The sequence below is a fragment of the Macaca nemestrina genome, chromosome 5, assembly GCF_043159975.1.
Source record: "Macaca nemestrina isolate mMacNem1 chromosome 5, mMacNem.hap1, whole genome shotgun sequence".
NCBI lineage: Eukaryota > Metazoa > Chordata > Mammalia > Primates > Cercopithecidae > Macaca > Macaca nemestrina.
Genome location: NC_092129.1, coordinates 5652750 through 5661922, shown reverse-complemented (window position 1 = coordinate 5661922; position 9173 = coordinate 5652750). Strand labels below are relative to the sequence as shown.

General features: G+C 43.0%; 1 pseudogene; it reads left to right on the top strand.

The window, feature by feature from the left end:
- The first annotated feature begins 3806 nt into the window (after window positions 1-3806).
- On the top strand, window positions 3807-5346 carry LOC139363223 (mitochondrial import receptor subunit TOM6 homolog pseudogene; annotated as a pseudogene).
- Window positions 5347-9173: the final 3827 nt, after the last annotated feature.

Genomic DNA, 9173 nt, shown 5'->3' with positions numbered 1-9173 from the left:
GACTTCAGTGGAATATTCCATTTTAGCAACCGATATATTGCATAAATGAGTTAACATTGGTCCCATTGCAAAATGATTTTTTATACAGAATTAGAGAGGCTGACATCAGGAATGCTGCTAGAAAATTATTAGCTCACTTTTTACATCCAAGGGGGTGAAATGATACACTTTGGAAATTTGTACAAATAGACAAGTGGATGGATGTCGATGTCAGTGGGGAGAAACGGGGGGCCAGGTCCCGTTTTGAGGAGAGGAGATGGGCCCGGCGGGGGCGGAGGAGCGGGTCGCGCCGCTGACATTAGCCAAGGACAAGATGGGGTGGGCGCCTGCCGGTGGCCGACTCCGCCCCTGCCTCTCAGGGGTGCGCGTCATCCGCGCAGCCGCGGATCCTGGCCCGGGGAGCCACCGGTCCAGCCTTGCGCCTGGGAGCCGGAGTCGGAGACGTCTACCCGGTGGAGAGACGCGAGGGAGGCGTGCAGACAGGGGCTGCTCACACGGAGAGCCCGGGAAGCCGGCAGGGCGCAGGCGGGCCGGGTCCCGGGGCAGAGCAGTGACCATCTGCGTCCTGCATAGCGCTGCCACCAGGAGAGGAAAATCCACTGGAGGTTGTGCTGTGTGCGTTCTCCAAGAGGGAAGCTCAGTACGGGCACTCCCTTCGTCCGCTTCAGAAGGACCGCACGGTGTGTGGGTGTGTGTGTGTGTGCGCGCGCGCATGTGCCTGTGTGTGCATGTGTGTATGTGCGTGTGTGCGTATATGCGTATGTGCGTGCGTGTGTGTGTGTGGCTCGTGCACATACGTAAGCACACCCTCGGTACATAGAAACTCACAGAAACATACAGTAATCCTGTATAAAGATTATGAGTCTAGAAAACATATACTGCCTGTCATTTTTCTCGACTGTCTCTGTGCCTTCTAGATATTTCGGTGTCCTCCGAGTGCTTCATTTTTATCAGACTCCTGGGTGTGTGCAAGGAGGGAACGCAGGCGCGGAACTCAGGCGCGGAAGATGTAGTTTGTGCATTAGGAAGCCTCCGTTGGAGCGCCACTGACGTCTGCACCTCTGCGCTGGGCTCTGCTGCAATACATCAGACTGACTGCAGGATCGCTGCCTCTTTGCTCTAATATATGTGCACTGCTGGTTAGGAAAATCCTCAGCCATACCGTGACTCTAGCTAGCTAGTCAGTGTATTTAATTTTGTTAATTGAAAGGAAGGACTAAGGAGGGAAAAGAATGCAAAGGAAACATGAAAAGATTTTACAAATTTTTAAATGCTTATTTTTCCAGATGGAAGGTTGAGACAGTACGAATAGAGACACTTCATGGCTGCAGATGTTGATGCTTTTGCTAAATGAACAGCCCAACTCAGTTCTGTGAAATTGCATCATATTTCTTTTCCAGAAGACACAAATCTTTTGATTGTTGTGCTTCTCTTTGTATATGTTACTGTTAAAAAAAATGTGAGGAAAAAATACTTTAATGTGATGTCAATTCTTAGATTTCATCCGTCTCAATAATTTTTGCAGGGCCTCATCACTTCACTTTCAGTGTGATGACATTTGCTTTTGAATGTATTGTCTTGTGTTGAGGTCATGGAAGATATGAATGAGGCAGGAAGATCGTTACAAATGAACCATAATTAATATCTACATAGTTCTCATGGATTGTCAGGCAGCCCCCTAGAGTGCTGATTTGCTAGCAAGCTGTGGGGGTCACTCTGCAGGGGGACCGGGCAGGCCTAGAAGTAACTGTAGATTCCCCTTTGAGAACTTGTCACTGGGCTTGGGTATCCCAACATTAATACTCTTGCATGAGTAGAAGCAGCAGAATGTCCTGGAACCTCAAGGAGGGTTTGGGGGTAACAATGCCAACATGAGGAAACCACTGTAGAAGCAGAATGGTGGAGTTCTGTCTTGGGACAGTATTAGCACCTGTCGGGGAGTGGACGTTGTGCCAATTTGCTAGGGTTGCCCTAACAAAGTCCTACAAAACTGGGAGGCTCAAAACAAAAGAAATAGCTTTTCTTACAGTCTGAAGGCTGGAAATCTGAAATGAAGGCATCAGCAGGGCCAGGCTCCCTCTGAGACCCTGTGTGGGTCCCCTCCAGCTTCTTCCAGCTCCTGGTCCTGGCAGACAATCCTGGCGTTCCTCGGCTTGTAGCTCATCACTAATCCCTGCCCTGCTGTCAAGGCTGTCTTCTCCCTGAGTGTCTCTGTCTCTGACTCTTGTCCTCTTCTTAAGGGGACACCAGTTGTATTGGATTGGAACCTGCCCAAATGACCTCATCTTAACTTGATTACATCTGCAGATATCTTATATTACAAATAAGGTCATATGGACAGGTGCCCATCTTTTCAAAGGACACAACAGGACCCACGACAGATGTTTTGGGATTGTACTTCTGCTTCAGCCAGTGAGGAACTTGTCCTGAATTTCTCAAAAGAGGTGATGAAGAGTAACAGAGGGAATTGGGCCAGAATTTCCACACCATCTAGCATTACAGTGTTCCGTGGCTGATGGCATTAGCAGGTCAGCATTAGCAGCTGGAAGGAAAGCTGATGGGAGCCAGGACTGGAGGGGCGTCGACAGGGCAGATCTGCGGTGGTGAGGGTGGTGGCTCTCAGGCCGCCAAGAAAAACACCAGGAGCTGCAGGGCCCATGCCAGGGGAAGGAAGGGGTGTTGTGGGTCTTTAGGGCCTAGTGTTTCCCCAGATGGGGACCCCAGCCCACTGCTTTTCTTGTACCCGTTCCTCCTGTCCTTCTTCAGTGACGAGGTCTGGGGAAGCAAGAATGGATGTCCACATAATGAAGCACCAAGTTAATGGAAGGGATTGTGGATTTACTGAATCTTTCACTTCAGCCCTATGTGTGATGCACTGTGTCGGGACTTCATGGGCAGGTACAATGGGTGTTAGCTTATAATAATAACTCACAGTTAAAGCACAGCCGGGCCAGTGATATTTCCAGCTGTATTCCACAGGATCCTAGTGCTCAAACCAAAATATTGCAAAACTGAGGGAACACTGTCAAAAATAAATACTTTGTCTTCTTCAGTTCTGTGTATTTGCTGTGTGTGTGCATTTTGTAAGGAGTTTCATTTGGGGAAAGGATTGAACAAATTAAATAATGCATTTATTCATTCAACAAATAGGTGAGCTGGGCACGGTGGCTCACACTTGTAATCCCAGCTATTTGGGAGGCCAAGGCGGGTGGATCACCTGAGGTCAGGAGTTCGAGACCAGCCTGGCCAACATGGTGAAACCCCATCTCTACTAAAAATACCAAAAAATTAGCCAGTTGTGGTGGTGCATGCCTGCATTCCCAGCTACTAGGTAGGCTGAGGCAGGAGAATCGCTTGAACCTGGGAGGCAGAGGTTGCAGTGAGCCGAGATTACACCACTGCACTCTAGCCTAGATGACAGAGCAAGACACTATCTCAAAAAAAAATGTAGATCCCTGTGCTTCAGGTACTACTAGAAGATATACCCACAAAAGAAATTAATAGTAATTCCCGCAAGTGTGTAACTACCATTCTATTGGGTGAGCAGCATATAATTAATGATAACAAATGAGAAAAATAGGTACTACGGTGATAGAAGGTGACCTATGGCTCTGAGAAAAAGCAAACACAGCAGGATGATGGGAGACTAGGGCCATGAGGGTAGGCTCCATGGAGACGAGGCATTCGGCAGAGTTGGAACTGGTGAAGGAGTCCGCAATGTGGTGTCTGTGTAAAGAAGGTTCTGGGCCGAGGGTTGAGCTGCTGTGATGACTTGATGGTGAGCATGGGCCCAGCGTGTTAGAGAAATGGCAAGGAGGCCAGAGTGGCCAAGGCAGAGGGGGCAGGAAATAGAGGCCAACACCCAAGGCAAAGAGCAAGCCCTGCAGGTGCTTGCAAGGATTTTGGATTTTACTCTGAGTGAAATGGAGAGCCAGCCATTCCTTGGTGGCGCAAAGCATGACATGGTATGACTTGCATTATAGAAGGATGTTTCTGGCCACAGGGAGGAAAATGGACTGGAGGGGCAGGTGGAAAGCAGGGAGACCCAGGATGAGGCTACTGCAGGAATCCAAGTGAGGCATGATGTTTGCTCAGAACAAGGCTGTAGCAGTGGGAATGGTAACATGATGTCGTATTCTGAGTCTATCTTGAAGATGAAGCTAATGGGATGTCCTATGGGGCATCATGAAATAGAGGAGTCAGGAATGACTTTGAAGAAATGAAAGCTAAGCTTGAACATTTTCCTAGTCCATCTGGGCAGCTACAACAAATACTTTAGACTGGGTAATTTATAAACAACAGATATTGCTCACAGTTCTGGAGACTGAGAAGTCTATGATCAAGGCACCAGCAGGTTCGAGGTCTGAAAGGGCCTCTGTGCTTCCTAGATGGTGCCCTGTTGCTCTGTCCTCACATGGTAGATGAAATGAAAGGGAAAAACAGGCTCCCTCAAGCCTCTTTCTAAGGGCACTAACCCCATTATAATCAACTCGCAAAGTCCCAACCACTTAATACCATCACTTTGGCGGTTAGGATTTCAACATATGAATATGAGAGGGACATACACATTCAGACCATAGCAAACATTTTAGTAAGGAACTGAACAATATGAAAAGTAACACACTGCTGGGCACAGTGGCTGACATCTGTAATCCCAGCGCTTTGGGAGGCTGAAGCAGGAGGATCACTTGAAGGCAGAAGTTTGAGACTAGCCTCGGCAACATTACAGATCCTGAGTCTACTAAATTTTTTCTTAAAAATTAGCTGGACAGCTCCACCAAGGCCCATGCGAAGCTGCCTACTACGGCTTCCAGTGGGGTCCCAGTGAGCGCTGCTGGCTCGGCTAATGAAACTCCCGAAATACCAGACAACGTGGGAGATTGGCTTTGGGGCGTCTACCTCTTTGCCACAGATAGGAATGACTTCCGGAGGAACTCGATACTAAATTTGGGACTCTTTGCTGTGGGAGTTTGACTGGCCAGGAACTTGAGTGACATTGACCTCATGGCACCTCAGCCAGGGGTGTAGCCAAGTAGACAAATGGAATCCTGTACTGAACCCGAATCTCCCAAAAAGCAGCCTACAATCTGTGACCACCACAAGATGTGCCCTGATGGCAGCTGAAGTTTGATTCAGATGGGCACTTTTCTTCCTTCTCCCTGCCTAGTTTCCTTTTGTTCCTTGAGTCCACGCAGAACTCCATTCTCTGGTCAGCAGACAGGCTTAAGCTAAAGTATGGCCTCTGTTTCTATAAAGTTCTGTACATAGTTCCCAAGCTTCTGCAGGGGGTGATCTTTGCTCTTGGCCTGAGAAATAACAGTGCTGTTTTAACAAACATTTGAAATAAATACCGCACAAAAAAAAAAAAAAAATAGCTGGACATGGTGGTGTGCGCCTGTAGTCCCAGCTACTCAGGAGGCTGAGGTGGGAGGATCTCTTGTGCCCAGGAGTTCAAGGTTGCAGTGAGCTATGATTGTGCCACTGTACTCCAGCCTGGGTGACAGAGCCAGATCCTGTCTCTAAAATAATAAATAAATAATTTTAACAGTAACACATTAATCTGAAAATGAACCAAAAGTCTATTTTAGATTTGGAAAACGCCGTAATCAAAAGTAAGAAGCCAGTGGATGAGTCTAAAATTTAAAGCCAATGCACAGACACAGGGAAAGAGAAATTATTCAACAAGAAAGTGCATCAGGAGAAACTACTCAGACTAGAACACGTGGTGACCCAAGATGGGGAATATCACAAAACATGAGAGATATTTAAAAAGTCGAAATTGATTTACTAAAAATGCCAGAAAGACTTAAATTATCAAATGGGGTAGACGAAACAATTGAACAGATAATGGCTAATAATTTCCCAGAACTGATGAAAAACCAATTCACAGATTCAGAAAGCCCAGTGAATATTTAGCAGGATAAATAAAAAGATGCCCTGACCTAAACACAGCATACAAAAAGCGAGTAGACAGAGTTGCAAAAATGGACTATCTCCAAAGAAGAAAAGACTGACAGATGAATTCTCAAAAAATGAGAAAGGAGGTCTGAAGACAGGATGGACATCATCAAAGAAGGTGCTGAAATAATGGCCAATACTCAATAATGAAGTGAAAGAAAGACATTGTCATTCAAACAGTGACTGAAATTGTTTATCACCACAGACTCACACTAAGGGATCTTCTAGACAATGAGACTATGTTATGATTGGAACGTGGGGCATGAGCTACCTTGTTTGGTACAGATTCTCCCCACATTTCCACCTGAGCAAAGGAAAACGACCCTAGATGAGAGGCAAAAATGCTGGAAGGAAGAGCAAATGAAGAAATATATGAGTCAAAGTTAAGTTTCACGTTATGGTACAAAAACAATAATGTATTTTGAGATTAAAATATAGTATTAAAACTCATCAAGATAATGCTATGTAAGCTGAGATCAGGGTAAATGAAATTAAAAGTACTGTAAGGTCCATCTGAGTGTCTCAGCAAGGATAAAATTATTGATTAGCATAAGGGTGTGATTAGCTATGGATGCATTCTGTCTTATCAGAAGGAACACTTGAAGGTGGAGACATTTTAGTGAGAAATATAGATAATTTCAATTTGCTTTAAAAGGCATCCGCCCAGAAGTATTATTTAAATATTACCCCATGCATCCTTAACTACTCTCAGACTAAAGGATGCTATTGTCAAGTTGCAGTAAAAAATCTTGTTTATAATGATTTTTTTCTGTAGTTGGGTTTTGACGGCATCGGCCAGTTCCACAATACATGGGACAATGTTATTGGAAAGTGGGGCATGAGCTACCTTGTTTGGTACGGACTCCTCCCACATTTCCAGCCATCATCCCTGAAGTAGTCTTTCGCCAGTATCTCAGTAGTTGCATATGACATCGTCGTCTTATGCACCTAAATTGCTCCTTTATAAGAAGCCCCATAATGTGCCAATATTTATTTGTGAAATACTGAACATCTGCTTCTGTTGGGCTTTTCTTTCAGTAACTCTTTTCTTCAGAGAATTCTGTTTGGCCTTTTTAAACTTAACTTGTTATGTTTTATATACAGATGCCACCAGAGTTTTGGTAACTTCATTGCTGTATTACCTAGTGCATCACTGCAAATAATATTCTCTGACTTTAGCACTTTACCGCTGATTTGGCTATCAAACTAATGACAGCATATGAAAGATCATACTTCCAAATAAAGCTGGTGAAACGTTTGGCCTTAATTTCTTTAGAATCACTCTCATCATTATCGTTACATTTACACTATACTACCATATTTAGGAAAGATTTACTGGACTTGATAACAAACAAACAACAACAACAACAAAAGGTTAGCAAAGCTTGTTCTACCATGAATGCATTGGGGAAAAAAGAGGAAACACAAATTTTACTTCTCTAATCTAGATAATAACATTAAAGTATACATTTAAAAATTAGGCTTGGTTAATGTGATGGTTAATATTGAGTGTCAACTTGATTGAATTGAAGGATGCAAACTATTGTTCCTGAGTGTGTCTGCTGTCACGGTGCTGCCAAAGGAGATTAACATTTGAATAAGTGGACTGAGAAAGGCAGATCCACCCTCAATCTATTCGAGCCAGCGTGGCTGGAATACAGCAGACTGGCTGAGTCTTCCAGCCTTCATCTTTCTCCCATGCTGGATGCTTCCTGGCTTCGAACATCAGACTCCAAGTTCTTCAGCTGTTGGACTCTTGGACTTACACAAATGGTTTGCCAGGGGCCCTTGAGCCTTTGGCCACAGACTGAAGGCTGCACTGTGGTCTTCCTTACTTTTGAGATTTTGGGACTCGGACTGATCCACCACTGGTTTCCTTGCTCCTCAGCTTGCAGACGGCCGATAGTGGGACTTTACCTTGTGATGGTGTGAGTCAATTCTTCTTAATAAACTCCCCTTCCCCATATACATAAGTCCTATTAGTTCTGTCCCTCTCAAGAATCCTGACTAATACAATTAAGATTAAAGTGATTGTAAAAATAAAAGTTATAAGAGAAATAAATGCTCAAATATTCTTAGATTTTTATATACTATTTAGTTACTGTTGACTGATTAACCTTAAAATACCATACACAGTATGTGTTTCTATTGTACAGGATTAGTTCACAACTAGGAACCTAGGCTAAAAAATAACTTATCAGAGATATTAGGGGCTGCACAGTGCACGGGTGACATATTTCGCAGTTCAATTCCAAGTAAGTTAATTGCCTACTTAAAGAACCCAATAACCTTCAGAAAAGCAGAACAGAATCCAGAGTTGAAGGAATATATTATCTATATCTGGTTTTGATAATGTGCTGAACAGAGCAGAGAAAAATTTCAATGCAAGCATTATAAACATGTTCACCAAATTAAAACAAAATGTAAAATTAGTGAAGTAACAGCCAATCTCAACATAGAAATGGAAACTATTAACAACAGAAATCCTAGGACTGACAAGAATGATTACTAAAATAAAATTAAAACAGCACATTAGAAATGACAGAAAAAAAATCAATGAATTTAAAGAAAAATCATTAGAAATTATCAAACCTGAAGAACAGTCATAAAAGACTGAAGATAAATGGATAAAGTCCCAGGGATTTATGGGACAAAATCAAACGAACATAGGTGTGATTGTATTCCCAGAAGAAGCAGACAAATACAAAATGGTTTAAAAAATTACTGGAAAATATAATAGCCAAAAACTTATTAGATTTGAGAAAGAAAAACAAAACATTAAATCGCACATCCAAGAAGCACACCAAACCCCAAGTAAGACAAATGCAAGCTCACAAAGATGTGTCATAGTCTAACTACTGAAAGAAAAAGCCAAAGAGAAAATATTAAATTAGCAAGGGTAAATAACCCATCATGTACAGTGGGAAAATAATACAGTCAATGACTAACTTCTCATCAGAAACAAGGGAGGCCAGAAGACATTGGAAGAATTTTTTCTAAGAGTTGAAATAAAATACAGACTACTAAGAATTGCATGTGTAATGAAACTCTCCATCAAACATGAAGGTGAAAAAAAGACATTTCTAAATAAATAAAAACTAAGAGAATTTGCTAATAGAATACCAACGGAATAACAAATTCTAGAATAAATTATTCAGGCTAAAATGAAATAACACCAGATGATAATTATTTAGTAAATATAAAAGATAAGAACT